This window comes from Marmota flaviventris, chromosome 5, assembly GCF_047511675.1.
Source record: "Marmota flaviventris isolate mMarFla1 chromosome 5, mMarFla1.hap1, whole genome shotgun sequence".
Lineage (NCBI taxonomy): Eukaryota > Metazoa > Chordata > Mammalia > Rodentia > Sciuridae > Marmota > Marmota flaviventris.
In genome coordinates, this window is record NC_092502.1 from 42,328,397 (window position 1) to 42,343,089 (window position 14,693).

A 14,693-nucleotide genomic window follows, 5' to 3' on the forward strand; every position below is an offset into this window, starting at 1 on the left:
ATGGAAAGGTCCTGACCCAGTGATTGTCTGGAGTCGGGGTTCTGTTTGTGTTTTTCCACAGGGAGAACAGCAGCCGATTTGGATTCCAGAGAGATTAACTAAAACAATTTCTACAGGCCAAAAGGAAGATGATTTGACTCAAATCCATAACAGCTGATATCCAGAACTCCAGTTTGGCTATTCTTACATCTGCGACAGTGATTAACCAGGATGCTTTTTTCAATATTTATTTTATTATTTGCCTTTTCCCACATCATAAAGTTCTATTTTATTTTTGAGCTCATACAGACCTAGGTTAATGTTTTTCTGATCAGTTTTATTTTTTGACTGTGGAGTTTTTAAGCATTGCAATGGAGATTTCACCTAGGTAAAGCTTCAAGGCCTTTACTATTGTCTTAAGTGTTGTATGTTATGTGTGCACACTTCTGTTTTGTGTTGTATGTCTGTATGTGCGTATGTCCATATATCATATATGAGGAGCGCTCATGAATAAATGGATCCGAATTTTTTTATTCACGTGATTTTAATGGTTTAATTTAGATTGGGTAAACAGCTGTTGAAAATTGTTTTAATATGTGAACAAATAGGAGGTTAACAGATCTGTTTGTTTACTTTCACCTTTCCTTCTCATTATATTTAATAATTCTGTTCAGGATAATGTAAATTGTTCAAAAAATTGTTTTCTTAGTGCCTGTTGGAATGTTACATAATTTTTTTCTTAGCATCATTGCCAGAACTCCTATCTTCATCCCAGTGCCGGTGAAGACAAAGATAAAACCAAACTACAGCTTCTTCGATAGTTATCACAACAAACTGTAAAAACTGATGCATCAATGAATAATAACTCCACAAGTAATGCTCAATCAAGGAGTCCATTTACTTTGGGAGGAAATGGACATATTGACAGATTCCTCTGCTTTGAATTGCTTGCAGACCTTGCCTGGACTATGTATCACTTGTATGCATTGTGAACTATCTGTTGGTACAGCGAATTGTGGTAGTGCTGGAGTATTTTTGTTGATGGTGTCACCGGTGGTACAATTTTTCAAAGGAGCCCTCAATTGGCTTAGTGTCATGGCATTTTGCATCCTCCTCCCTTCTGCTAGTGATGGTCTAAAATTTGGGGGCCAATGGCTTATACTGGACCGGTAGTCAGTGACGGGTATGATCCAATTGCAGTGGTATCAACCTAAGACAGGAGGCTGACGCCTAAAGGTCAGTTTTCCGATGACGGGTAAGAACCATATGTTGAATTGGACAACCTACCAGGCACGGTCCTTAAGCCACATTAACCTCACTCCCCCACTGGCACCAAGGCCAAATTTGGGGGCCAACAGAGGTGAGGCAAAGAACCTCACCCCCCCACTGGTGCATAGACCTATCCACAAGTATGGCTGTATGCTGGACCGGTAGTCAGTGACGGGTATGATCCAATTGCAGTGGTACCAACCTAAGACAGGAGGCTGACGCCTAGAGGTCAGTTCATCCGATGACGGGTAAGGACCATATGTTGAATTGGACTGCCTAACAGGCACGGTCCCTAAGCCACATTGCTTGTTGTTTAATTAAACAAAAAGGGGGAGATGCTGAGAGCCACGGCTGAGTATTGATTGACAGGCGCCTCTGCCTGTCCGCCTCTGCCGCAACTTTTGAGTTCTCGCACTATTTTGGAGTTCTCGTGGGGATTTCCGGGGATTCCCCGAGAGTTCCCATTGGTTGGGGAAGTGCAGGAGGAGGGATTTCCGGGAGATATAGTTCCGGCTGGGGGTTCCTGGACAAGCCTCGTGGCGCGTTCGGGAGGATTTCCCCGGGAGCTGTGTGAAGTGTTTTTCTGCGTTTTAAAAATAAAGTTTGTTCCTGCTTCAGTGGCTCGTGATTTGTGCCCAGCCAGACTGCGGCATACTACAGGAAAGCTGGTGCCCTTCTGAGGCTTACCCCATTGTGATTGGTCAGGGTGATGGCCATAACACATCCTAGATAAAGGCTTGGACATGACAAGAGAGACAAGCAGGACCCAGAACAAGCAGGGATCTGTTAGCCAGCCCTGAGTCAGGTTCTTAAAGCATCCTCAACCAATTAACAAAGCTCATATTTTAAAGGTCCTAGTGCAGAGCCAGGGTCATCAAAAATGTGCCCAATATACATGCAGCTCTCAAAGTGTGAATATCTCTGGATAAACCTGCATGCCAATCTCTAGACTGTGGTTCATGTTAACTTTGGATTTCATGACCTGTTCGTCACCTGGGCTGTAGAATGGCCAATGCAGATGGGGAAGAATCTACTTTTCATAAATGAGCAGATTTAATAGCCCTGTATAAGAATTTCCTCAAACTGTACATGCTTATGTAAATGGAGGGAAAATGATTCAGGAGATACATACCAAACATGGGACGTGTCCTTGGTCAGACTAGAGAAACAGGATTGAGGATATGATAAACAGAACACATGCTTTGTGATTTTATATGTCTTTCTGTTGTGTGAACTTCTTACAACCATGTCTTGCTGCTCTAATTGACTCAAAATCTTAAAATGAAATGCATTTCCAGAGTTTTTAAAGAAGTGCAAGCTTCTGAACTCACACCTACTTACCAGCCCTCATTTATCTAGAAATATTTAAAGACAGTGCACAAGTTGTTAGAATTAAATTGGGGGGGGGGGGGAGAGTTGACATACACAAAAACTCTCTGACCAGCCCTCAAAGGTTTCAGTGGAGACCAAGACTTAGGTTCCACCTTAGGAAAATTAAATTTTCACATTAATATTTTGAGAATCTGTTTAAGCAAAGTTATCAATTCTGAAGATATAAACAGTCCAAACATGGTTAGGAATTTAGAGAGAGTACATTATTCATAAGTGTTAAAAAAATAAAAACTATGTGCCAGAAATTGAGCAAAGAATGCAAAGGCTAGAATTGTATTAAATGTAATTCTCTAATATGTTAAATGTAGTGATTAGTATTAAACATAATGATATTTAATTATTCCAAATAGCTGAATTTATTCAGAAGAGGTACTACCTTACTGGTTTTGTTCTTACTCATATTTCAAGACACTAAAGAATCACAGACTGCTAACTTTTCCCCAAAAAAAATCTGTCAAGAAATTTGCTGTTAATTTCAAGAATTCTTCAAGTCCTTCTATACTTAAGAGAACCAGGAGCAGATGTGTGGTGAATGGGAAAACATCATGAAGAAAAGGAGCCTGCCTGGTCGCAATCCAGATCCCTGGTGGGTCAGACATCTTTTTCCATTACTTGCATTAAGGATTCTTTAGACTTGAAACCAAGTATATATGTCCAGGGATCTGGTCAAACTTACCTCTAGCTGTAAACTCACAAATGCTCTCAGTGTTTCCTGAATGGATAATGAAGATTAGCAGGTTGATGTGATTATGAAAACACCACTAACTGGTTGGAGACTGCATCTGTAGTCACCTTCCATTAAGAGAGTAACAGACCATAACCAGTGGCAGCCGGTGACAGCCAGGGGCTTTGTAAAGCAGACACTGGTGGGGGTTTAACTTAAAGTTTGGTTTGATGACAAGCATAGCTACTGGGACCTACATGCAAAGATTGTTCACACAGACACAGACACAGACACAGACACACACACACACACACACACACACATACACACGGGGTGGGGGGGGGAGAGAGAGAGAGACTGACTGACTTAAAGGCTCCAACTAAAATTCTGCTTTGTTAAAGAAAATTGCCATACCAGCAGTGTAATAGCAAGCTATTAGGGAAATGTAAACTAACAGTTGAGATTTTTTTTTTACTCCCTTAGGATAATGGTTAGTGATGTACTCTGTTTTCAAAATCCATTTCTTCCTAACAAGGGACAGAAAAGAAATTGTTACTTTTACCCACTAACCTTTGGCATTATGGTTTGATTTCCTATTTTGTTGCTATTCTTTGTTCACTGGCCCAGTGAAGAGAGGGCCATCTCTAACCCTGAGACCTTAGAGGAAATCTTTAGTACTGGATGAACTAATTGGAAAAAAGTAAATAATAATCAAGCAAGCCCAGGGTTGAGAATTTCATTTTGTATTCCCTCTCTAAGTATTCATAATTCTTTCTCTTCACAGGAGGGGCCAGAGCAGCAGGGTGTTGCTAACACAGCTTCTGGCTAAGTGTTTGTAAGCTCAGGTGTGCACAAGAGGGTAGGACTAGCCCATGCAATTCCACGTGGGTTCTGCTGTTATAATCCAAGAAAACATTTGCTTGCATTTCTTGGGGGTAATTAATTATCATGGGAGGAGTGTAAGTGAGGAGGGAAAAAAAAAAAAAAAAAACCTTTATTTGTTTTCTAGTCACCGGGAGCAAAAACCCCTCTCTGGGAGGGTTGTATGAGATCTGATTTGCAAGTCAGCAAAATGGAGCAGAAGTGGCACACGATAATTTTTAGCACAGGTTTAGAGACAGGCTGGATATGGATTGAGACATGGGATTTGAGGAGCTCAGGCAGAACATCAGTACCCACCGGCCATCAACATTGGTCATTCACAAAAAGTGCAATAGGAGCCAGGTGCAATCAGGTAAGCATACATCGTGTCCCCTTCTCTGAAGCTTTCTTCATAGTCAGAGTTGGGGGGAGAGAGGATGGACCCTTGGAAAAGCTCCTCCCAGCTTTGTGGACCCAACAGGTAGGGGTTTTTCTGGATGAGTGGCCAAGAGCTAAGCCTAGATTCCTTGGTTTTGTTACATTGATCTTTTTCTACAAGTAGTCTCCCATCCTTTCCCACAGGCCAGCAAAGTTGCCACCCCTCTCTAAGAATGTGGAGTGCAGGCCCACTTCTACCTCTCAGCATGCTTGCCCTGTGTTCCTGGTTGCCTATGTTTATACGGCAGCTCTTTATCACTGGTCACATTGGACTATCATCAGAGGGGGGCCCAGATGTCCCCCAGGTAGAGAAGAGATGCTCAAGGATGTGGTGGCACAGGAAGTAGGCAGCTAACATGTCACAATGCTGTATCAGAGTGGAACCTGGACCTAATGTGTTCAAGTTACCAAGAACAAAGCCTTTTGCCTCTCCCTAAGGAAGGGACCTCAAATGCTGAGTGGGAGCTGTTCAAAGACAAAGAGGTGCTACTTCAAAAAGATGGGAAGGAAGACTCTCAATACTGCAAGAGCTCAAGCAGAGGTCACCTAGGAGAATAATGTAATCAACTGCACTTCACATCCTTATACATAAACCTTTAGTGTATTGTCCATAAGAAGGGTTCTCCAAAATGAAATCAGGAGATCAATAAAGCCAAATGCCTACCAGAATTGTACAATGAATGTACTCCCAATGTCAAGGCTCAGCAGGGAGCACTACTACTGATGGAGAACTACTCCATCACCCACCCTGCATTCCATCAGTAATACCAGGATTGAATTGAGAATTGCTCTGGTGGCCCACAGAGTGGATGCATCAAAGGGTTTGGACATGCCACAAGAGGACCATAGATAATCAGAAGAATCGGTGGGAACAAAAAGCCCCTTCCCCCTCATAACAAGAGAAGAAACTGGCCCCTGGAAAAACGGATAAAGTGGGAGAGCAGATATATTGGCAAGAAACCCCATATCACCACAGCATATTTCAATAGGTCTGCAGTTGTATCCCAGGCTCGTGTGTGACAGAGAGCAGAGAGCGGTATCATCAGTGTGTAGTTCATTACCCAGCCCTCTGTACTGAGCTTCTCCCTGCCCAGACAGTGAAGATAAGAATACTGCTCGCTGCATTCCCAGGCTTCCTTCAGGTTGAGAGTTTGATACAGGCCTCAGTCAGCTCTTTTCTTTACTATTCCAAAAGGCTGGGAAGGCAGATATCTTGAGACAATGGGATAAGATTCTAGAGAGAAAAGATTCTGGAGCTTGCACGTCTCCTGGCCTGAGAAGTCCTTGAGGATAGATTTCAGCCCATCAAGAAAGGACCCAAGGGGCCCAAGGACTCAGCAGTAGTAAAGTCAGGCCTGGTGGAGATGGCCAGCAGAGTAGGTATCCTTTTCCTTGGTTCCCTGTGGCAGATCCAAAAGGCCATTCTGTACACTCTAAAGATTACCAAACTGACTCTAAGGGACTCCTGGGTCAATGGAAAAAATGACATTTTATCCATGGCCCCGTAGGAGAGATGACCTTTAAATACATCTAGTCACTAAGCACAGGGAGAAAGTAGACAGAGAGACAAAACCCTGAAGAAACAGGCAGCAGGTCAGGCAGGGTACAGAGTCTGGAAACATTGCTTTTTCCCAAGAACAAGGTCACTTTCACACCAGACTGACATGTTACCTCCAATTTTCCTGGGGAGTTTTGTGGGCATTTTCTTGAGTTTTTTGTGTATGCTCAAGAATGTTAGGTTCAATGCAGAAAACAAAGGGAAATGGATACACTTCATGATGTCAAAAACCTTAAGCTTGCCCTGGTTATCATTCTGCAACTCAGCTGACCTGTCCCTGCTCCTAATGAAACATACCAATCTATTCCTGCATCTCCAGGAACTCTCTTAACCAATTCATTCATCTATTAAATACGTTGTGGCTCCAAGATGAAGCTGAATATCTCCTTCCCAGCCACTGGCTGTCAGAAACTCATTGAAGTGGACGATGAACGCAAACTTTGTACTTTTTATGAGAAGTTTATGACCACAGAAGTTGCTGCAGAGGCTCTGGGTGAAGAATGGAAGGGTTATGTGGTCTGAATCAGTGGCAGGAAGGACAAACAAGGTTTCCCCATGAAGCAGGGTGTCTTGACCCATGGCCGTGTTCGCCTACTACTGAGTAAGGGGCACTCCTGTTATAGACCCAGGCGAACTGGAGAGAGAAAGCGCAAATCTGTTTGAGGTTGCACTGTGGATGCCAATCTGAGCATTCTCAACTTGGTTATTGTAAAAAAAGGAGAGAAGGATATTCCTGGAATTACTGATACTACTGTACCTAGAAGACTGGGACCCAAAAGAGCTAGTAGAATCCGCAAACTTTTCAATCTCTCTAAGGAAGATGATGTCTGCCAATATGTTGTCAGAAAACCCTTAAACAAGGAAGGGAAAAAGACCCAGGACCAAAGCATCAAAGATTCAGCGTCTTCTTACTCCACGTGTCCTGCAACACAAGCGCCGGCGTATTGCTCTGAAGAAACAGTGTACTAAGAAGAATAAGGAAGAGGGTGCAGAATATGCCAAACTTTTGGCCAAGAGAATGAAAAGAAGCCAAAGAAAAATGCCAGAAACAGATTGCCAAGAGACGCAGGCTGTCTTCTCTGAGAGCTTCTACTTCTGAGTCCAGTCAAAAATAAGAATTTTTATCAGTAACAAATAAATAAGATCATATCTTCAAACTTTGACTTGTCATTACTGATTTGACATAACTAGAAAATGGATGGAAAAACATGTCAGAAAGGGAAGCAGTGGAAGAAGTCTGCTTACAGGAGATGCATAAAATGATGTTCTTTAAATTCAGAGACTGACATGACGCTAGTTGACCAGCAAAGGTTTCTTTTTGAAGATGAGTGGCTCAGGAAAGGATTCTTAATATAGAATATTTACCTTTGCAGAAAGTCATAATTTAAGGTAAATAAAAAAATTACCACCATTTAAAAAAAAATACGTTGTGAACACCCCAGCGCACCAAAGTCTAAATCAGGCATACAAAAGTGATCAGGTTCTGTCCTGAAGATGGGGGTGACATTCAGAGTGAGTCTGATCACTACTGGAGAGGAGTGTGCATTCAACCAGTAGAGAACTAAAGGTGACAATGCTACAGACTGAATGCTTGTGACACCCCTAAATTCATGTGCTAAAGGCCTAACTTCCAAGGGATAGAGCCTTTGGGAGGTGATTAGGTTTTGAGGTCAGAGCCCTCATGAATGGAATTAGTGCTCTGTAAAAGAGAACACAGAAAACCAGTTATTCCTTCCCACAAGGTGAGAACACAGTGAGAAGAAGCCATCTGTGAGGAATGGAACCTCACCAGACACTGCATCTGCAAGTGCCTTGACTTTGGACTCCCTGACTTTCAGAGCTATAAGGAACCAATGTCTGTTGTTTAAAACCACACAATATATGCTATTTGGGTTATAGCAGCCAAAATGGACTCGGACAGAAACTGGCACCAAGTAGCAGAGTGCTGATATAACAAGCATACAAATATAGAAATGTTTGGGGATCTGGATAATACATAGAGGCAGGAAGGGTTTTGAGGTATGTGCTAGAAAGAGCCTACATTTTTATGAGTAGACCTTTAAAGGAAATCCTGGTGAGGACCCTAAAAGAAGAAAAATGCTGTAGAGATAGCTTCAACCTTCTTAGAGGATATCTGAGAAATCATGAACAGAATTTTGGTAGGAATTGATAGTGATGTTTATTCTTATGAGGGCTGAGATGGAATTGAGGAACATGTTATTAGAAACTGGAGAAAAGGCCACGCTTCTTATAAAGTGGACAAGATCCAAAGTACACGTATGAAGACATAAACTGGTGTGAACATACTTTATATACAAACAGAGATATGAAAAATCGTTCTCTACCTGTGTAATAAGAATTGTAATGCATTCTGCTGTCATGTATTTTAAAATTAAAAATTAAAAAAATTAAAAAGAAAAAAGTAAAATGTAAATGGATTAAAAAAGGATTGGTGGAGGGAGACAGGGAAGTTGGGGGAATGCTGGGAACTGAACTTAAGCAGGTTGAGTTCCAGGGGATATCATGGTGTTGTGTATAACTTAAAAGAATAAATTTTAAAATAGAGGTATGTTACCAAATAAAGGACAAAAGTGGACAAGAATTTGGCTGAATTGTATTTGTATCTTAATGTTTTGTGGCAGCTATAACTAGCAAACAGTGAAAGTAGACATTTGGCTGAGGAAATATCTAACTAACGTATCGAAACGTGGTGTGCTTCTCCCTCCTATGGAAAAACAATTTAAGGATGGAATTGTTAATCTAAGGGGCAGCAGAACTTAGAGATTTGGAAAATTCTTGGCCTATTCATACCTTAAAGAATGAGAAAGCATGTTCGGGAGAAAAAGCTAAGGATGTGGGCAACCAATCCCATTAGGGGATGAGTATGGGTCAGCCATCTTAACACTTCTGGGTCTCCTTTCTAGTAAGGATCTCTTCCCCTCTCTCTCCCAGACAGCCTACCTATATTAGAAGAATGTTCTCCAAATCAAGAGAGACATCTAAGAAGCCATCAGGACTGCCATTCCCATCATACATCCAGAGAGCATGAGCCCTAGCAAATGCTACTGGGCCACCACAAAGAGTTCCCATTGGCACTTTTCAATTTGTTAGCTGCCAGTGGAACAAAGCAAGTGGAGTCATCCCCACAACTCCAAACCAGTGGAGCCCAGTACAGAACTCCACACCAGGGGAGTCATGGACATTAAGACCGACATACAATGTCACCGTAGGGCGAGGGTCTCCTTTTGGCTCAAAGTCTTGTCTCTTTCTCAGCAACAATGGTGGAGTGACCAATACCACACCCAAGTGGGTCCAGAAGGTGAGATGCCTGCCTCTGTGGATCTGAAAGGCAGGACCTCTGCCCAAATGGGTCTTAAAGATAGAACACTAAGTCAGACAAGATCATTCTTGAGCCTTGAGGTTTTAGTATGGTCTGTACTTTGGGGGTTTAGACTTCCTTGGAACCTGTTATTCTTTTATTAACTATTTCTCTTTTAGAATAAGAATGCTTACTGCTTATTTCATGCCTGCCCACCTTGTGATTTTTTAAGCATATGACATGTTGGTTTCACAGGCTTATAGCTAGTGAGCACTTTGCCTGAGGATAAATTGTACTGCAAATCTCACGCATGTGTTGTTTAGATGACATTTAGATGAAACTTGTCCTTAGACTTTAAAGTTGATACTAAAATGAGTTGAAAATTTTGGGCATTATTGGAATGAAATGAGTGAATTTGAGAGGTAGCAGATAGATATGAGTGGTAGGAACATAAAGTTAAAAAGATAATTCTATAAATTGGGCCTACATGCTGGCCCTTCACGTTTTCTTTTAAAAAGCAGTTTACCCAAGGCCATTACAGCTCCGCTCTGGTTTAAGTCAATAGGATATATTAAATTCCTCAACAAACAACCTGCTATCTGCAGGGCTTTTCTTGGGGCTGTGGAATGTATGTCCTTGATAGGAAGAACCCATATTACCCTGAAAGAGGACTTCTGAGACCTTTATGTAGACCAAAATTTTTAAGAATCAGGAAGGCAAGATAATTAAAAGCAAACGGCCATAAAATCTGTAAAACCAAATTCCAATTAGAATGGGTTAGAGCAGGCTAGAATGACCCAGGGCTGCCTTTAGCATGCCTTTTGCATGTCATTTAAAATCTCATTGTAACAGTAAAAGTTCTCTCCTCTGTGGGTTTTGCTTGAGTACCTGTGGATAAAGTCATGTGCAGTAGGGATTTTAAAATCTGATGCAAAAGTTAAGAGGTAGTACCAGAGAAGGACTCTCCAGAAACTTCCCTAAAATGTCAATAAAAAGCTAGGGAACAGAGGGACATGATGTTGGTCTCCTCTTTGAGAGGGCACAACTTCTGCCTTAAAGGCATCTTTGCTTTCTCTCACTCTCAATCTCTCTCTCTCTTTTTATACACACACACACACACACACACACACACACACACACACACACAGGACTGAACCCAGGAGGGTCAAGTTTTTGTTTTGTTTTTTTTAATTTTGAGATAGGGTCTCATTAAGTTGCTGAGAGTCTTACTAAATTGCTAAGGCTCACCTGGAACTTGTGATCCTCCTGCCCCAGCCTCCTGAGCATTGGGAATACAGATATGTGCCACCAAGCCAACTTTCCTTTCCCCTTTAAAATACTTTGCTATATATACTTCTACTATAATGGTGACCTACCTGAAATCTTCTCCTGCAAGAACATGAGTCAAGAGACACAATATAACCCCCAGTTACAACTTTGTGGCAACCCCAGATGACAAACTGTGCATGTAGAAGGACATGAATTTGCATAGAGCAGAATGCTATAGACTGAATGCTTTGGCTTCTCTCTCCCTCAAATTTGTATACCAACACCTAATTCCAAATGTCAGGGTATTTGAAGGTGGAGCCTTCGGGAGGAGATTAGGTCCTGAGAGACAGCCCCTCAGGAATGGGATGAATGACCTTCTAAAGGGGCCTCAGTGATAGGCCTGGCCCCTCCTACCATGTGAGGATGCAGCAAAAACATAGTTATGTAGGAACCAGAAAGCATTAGCTTGTTTATCAGTTACCGAGTCTATGGTATTTTGCTATAGGAACCCAAATGACCAAGACAGCAATGGACCCCATCCAGAACATTGAAAACTGCAGAGCCCTTGGCACATATGGTCTTACACAAGTATGAGGAACTGTGAGGGTATCAATTATTATTATTCCCAACTGAATGCTCCTTGAGGAACAGAGGCTCAGATGTGTGACTAAATTTATTAAGCACCCACTAGACACCAGTGCTATGCTCCCTGATTTTCTTAAAACAAAGTCATGATGCAAAGTTTAAAGTCATCATTTTATAAAGAAAAGCATGTAAGTGGCTTGAGGGCAGAGGAGCTCTTCCATAGAAGATAGGTTTGGGGGAAGCACTGTGCTCGTCCTCATTTCTGTCACTTAACAGCTGTCAATATCACAGTAGATCTGAGTCAGAGTCATCACAAGCTTTTAAGACACCGTGAATACTACTGAATACCACCAATTGATGCTGCCGCTTCTCTGCCTTCCACCCACTCCTCAACTTCCAATGAGGGTAGAAGTTGTCATTCACTTCTGAGAACTTCAGTTTTACATCCTGAGATTTTTTTTTCTTTCTCAGTTAGATTAAGCACATTTATATCCCTCATCTCATCCACTAGGATACAAACTTAACAAGGAGAGCTTTAGGATTTTTGTATGTGTATGTACACACACACACACACACACACACCCCTCCAGCCTCTCTCACATAGCATAGAATCTGCATTAAAGAAGAAGTGAGGCTGCCCTCACTTTCCTTCCCCTCCTCCTGGACTGGTGGCCTTTGCTGAAGCTGTCCCTTGCACTGAGAACACGTCTCTACTCTTTGCCCTGCTGGGATTTATCACTCTTCTCCTCCCCAAGAGGCCTTCCCTGTTCAACCAACCTAAAGCAATTCTATGGCACCCTGCTCTGATACTAATGAACACTTATCATAAGTGATTAGATACTTAATAATATCATCAGCACTTTCCAATAAACTTTAATACCTACAAGGGTAGAATATGGCTGCTCATCACAGAACTCCAAACCCACAGCACAGTATCTAGCACCTGGAAGGCAGCCATAAATACTTGTTGATTTAAGAAATTATTACTAACTCCAACATAGCAGAATCTGAATTAGCGACCTTTGACTCACCATCCCCAGTGCACCTGAGCAGTTTTCTGAACTAGCCTAGCAAACTTACAGCAGGAAAAACTCAAGCCCTGAAGTCCTTCATGACCATAAACATATTCACCAATGGCCTTCCTGGTCCCTGCCTAGAGAAGAGATCTAGTTTCATCCCAGAGGGGAGGAGAGCCCCCACTACCTTGCTTTCCACTTGAGGGTTTCTCGAGGGTATGGGACATTTGACCCACTAGGTAGATATCACCAGAGACTAGCCCTGCACTTCACTGAGAAGCATGACACTCCAGTCCCCCAGCTGTGAGCAGGCCTTTTATCACTTGGTCACAAAGCCACATCAGGTTCATTGTACACCTGTGAACATACCATAAGAGATCCTTGGAAAAGTACCAAGGTCCCCAGACTAATTAACTTTCATCTCTCCTGTCCCTCTGTGCCTGGAGGGGCTGCCCTCTGTCCATCCCCTCCATGAAGAACATTAAAGACAGATCATTAGCTTGAGAACATTCTATTTAAAACACCAGGCCTCCTAAAGATAGCCTTGAATGTCCATCTAAATCATCCTGAGTACATTTTCTGGCCCCAGAACCTGCGTGGTCAGTGCCCCAGATGGGCCCTACTTCAGTGGCTGATATCCATAAAGAATGTCTTTCACAGTTCAGTGGTTGAGTCAATCTGATATAAAATGTCTAAACTGAAAACCTATAAGTTGGGATTCTGATGAGTTTTGCAGAGCAGCAAGCAAGTGACAGTGGATTTATTAATAACAATGGAGAAGGGATAAGATTTGAGAAAATTAGAACAGATAAAAGCAGAACTGGAAAAATTCAATCCGATAACTTTTGTTCAGGATGACACAGGCCCTGATGTACCTGGATGCTATGCATCTCCAGAATTCATAGGGATTCCAGCCCTCATGATGGGCAGCTTAACATCTTCAGCAAACTACAGGGGGCTCAAGCTTGTTTCTCAATGTGGAGGGACAGGTAGGGTAATATGATTCACACCTGTATGCTGCCCAGCAAGACCTGATCTGTGGTAGAAATCATAGCTAGTGATTATCTATTCAAAATGGGCATACTCACCTCAACCTCCTCTTTCTAAAACACTTAAATCTAAGGCAGAAAATATTCCAGTCTGCACGTACCTTAATGCACAAGGACACCCATAAATGCAGCTCCTGCAGCTCCATCACCCAGTCAGCATCACAGTGTACTATATGCCTTTTTCCAGAGATGGAGGTAGGAAATGAAAGGATGTCATTAATCAACCCTTGGTGCTGTAAACAGCCACTCCCAGCTCCAGAGACACCCAGCTTATTAACATCTGGGCATGCACACATCCTGGAAATTCGACCATAAAACATTCTCTATCATCTACAGATAGGAATTGGCCTGGGGGAAAAAAAAAGTCAGAAAATGATTCAATGCTTTGGAATCAGCGGGAACAAGAATCGCCCCTGCTGGAAGGCAATACAGTCCAAGAGCCTGGGAAGGGGAGATGACAAGCTTCTAGAACAGAGGCTCTGGTCCTTGAGGGCCACACTCCAAAACTGCCCCACAGGCAGGAGAGGGAGTCTTTGCTGGGTAAGCCTGCCTATCCCCCTCCCCTTCTGATGGCCGTGAAAGGAGCTTGTTTTAAAAAAAAAAAAAGTGTTGGGGGGGAAGCCAGGATAGGACATGATATGGGTATGGTACATTTTATTGGAAGTCTTGCATTTGTTATTTTTAAAATTATACCTGTAAACCTAGCCTAGTGAATTTTTCTTAAATGTAATATCTGATTCTTACTCTGTCCCCTGCTCCAAAGACTAAAAGTTCCATGCAAAAAATTTCACACAATTATTTGCATCTCCATCATGAACAGCTTCTTAGTCTCTGCTGTTCTTGTCCTCAAGATCATCTAACCAATACCTTTGGTTTCAGAGAGGAAAACAAAGGAATGGAGAAGTTGAGTAGTTTGCCTGAGTTATGAATTCATGTTCCACAACAGTCCTAGGAGAAATTGGGGAGAGCAAGACAAGACCTTTTCTTTTTTCTTTCTTATTGTGTCTTGTGGGTTTGAAGTAATTAAATACTTCTATATTTAAGTGACATGTGAAAGCATCACAAAGGGGAATAATGAACCTAGAGTCATTGCTTTAGAAAGGAGAAAACGATTTAGAAGCTAGGACCCTAGGGTCCTGCATAGCAGCACTTCTAGGACCACAAGCACACTGGCTGGTGGGCTTTGGCTAGGAATGAAGCAAACTATCTCTCTGAGAGTTCACCCCCAAAACCCCACTGCAGAGGCAGCTTTGAAGTGACTGCCAATCTGGTTCCCAATCCACCCCTTCCTGAT

The 14,693-nt window shown here is 42.3% G+C and overlaps 1 protein-coding gene and 1 pseudogene across 1 annotated transcript in view; one reads left to right on the forward strand and one right to left on the reverse strand.

Annotated features, from left to right (window-relative positions):
• Spock1 (SPARC (osteonectin), cwcv and kazal like domains proteoglycan 1) overlaps positions 1–14,693 on the reverse strand; it is a 495,655-nt gene that overhangs the window by 140,460 nt on the left and 340,502 nt on the right. The gene's annotated exons all lie outside the window — the stretch shown is intronic.
• LOC114097221 (small ribosomal subunit protein eS6-like) lies at positions 6,526–7,276 on the forward strand (annotated as a pseudogene).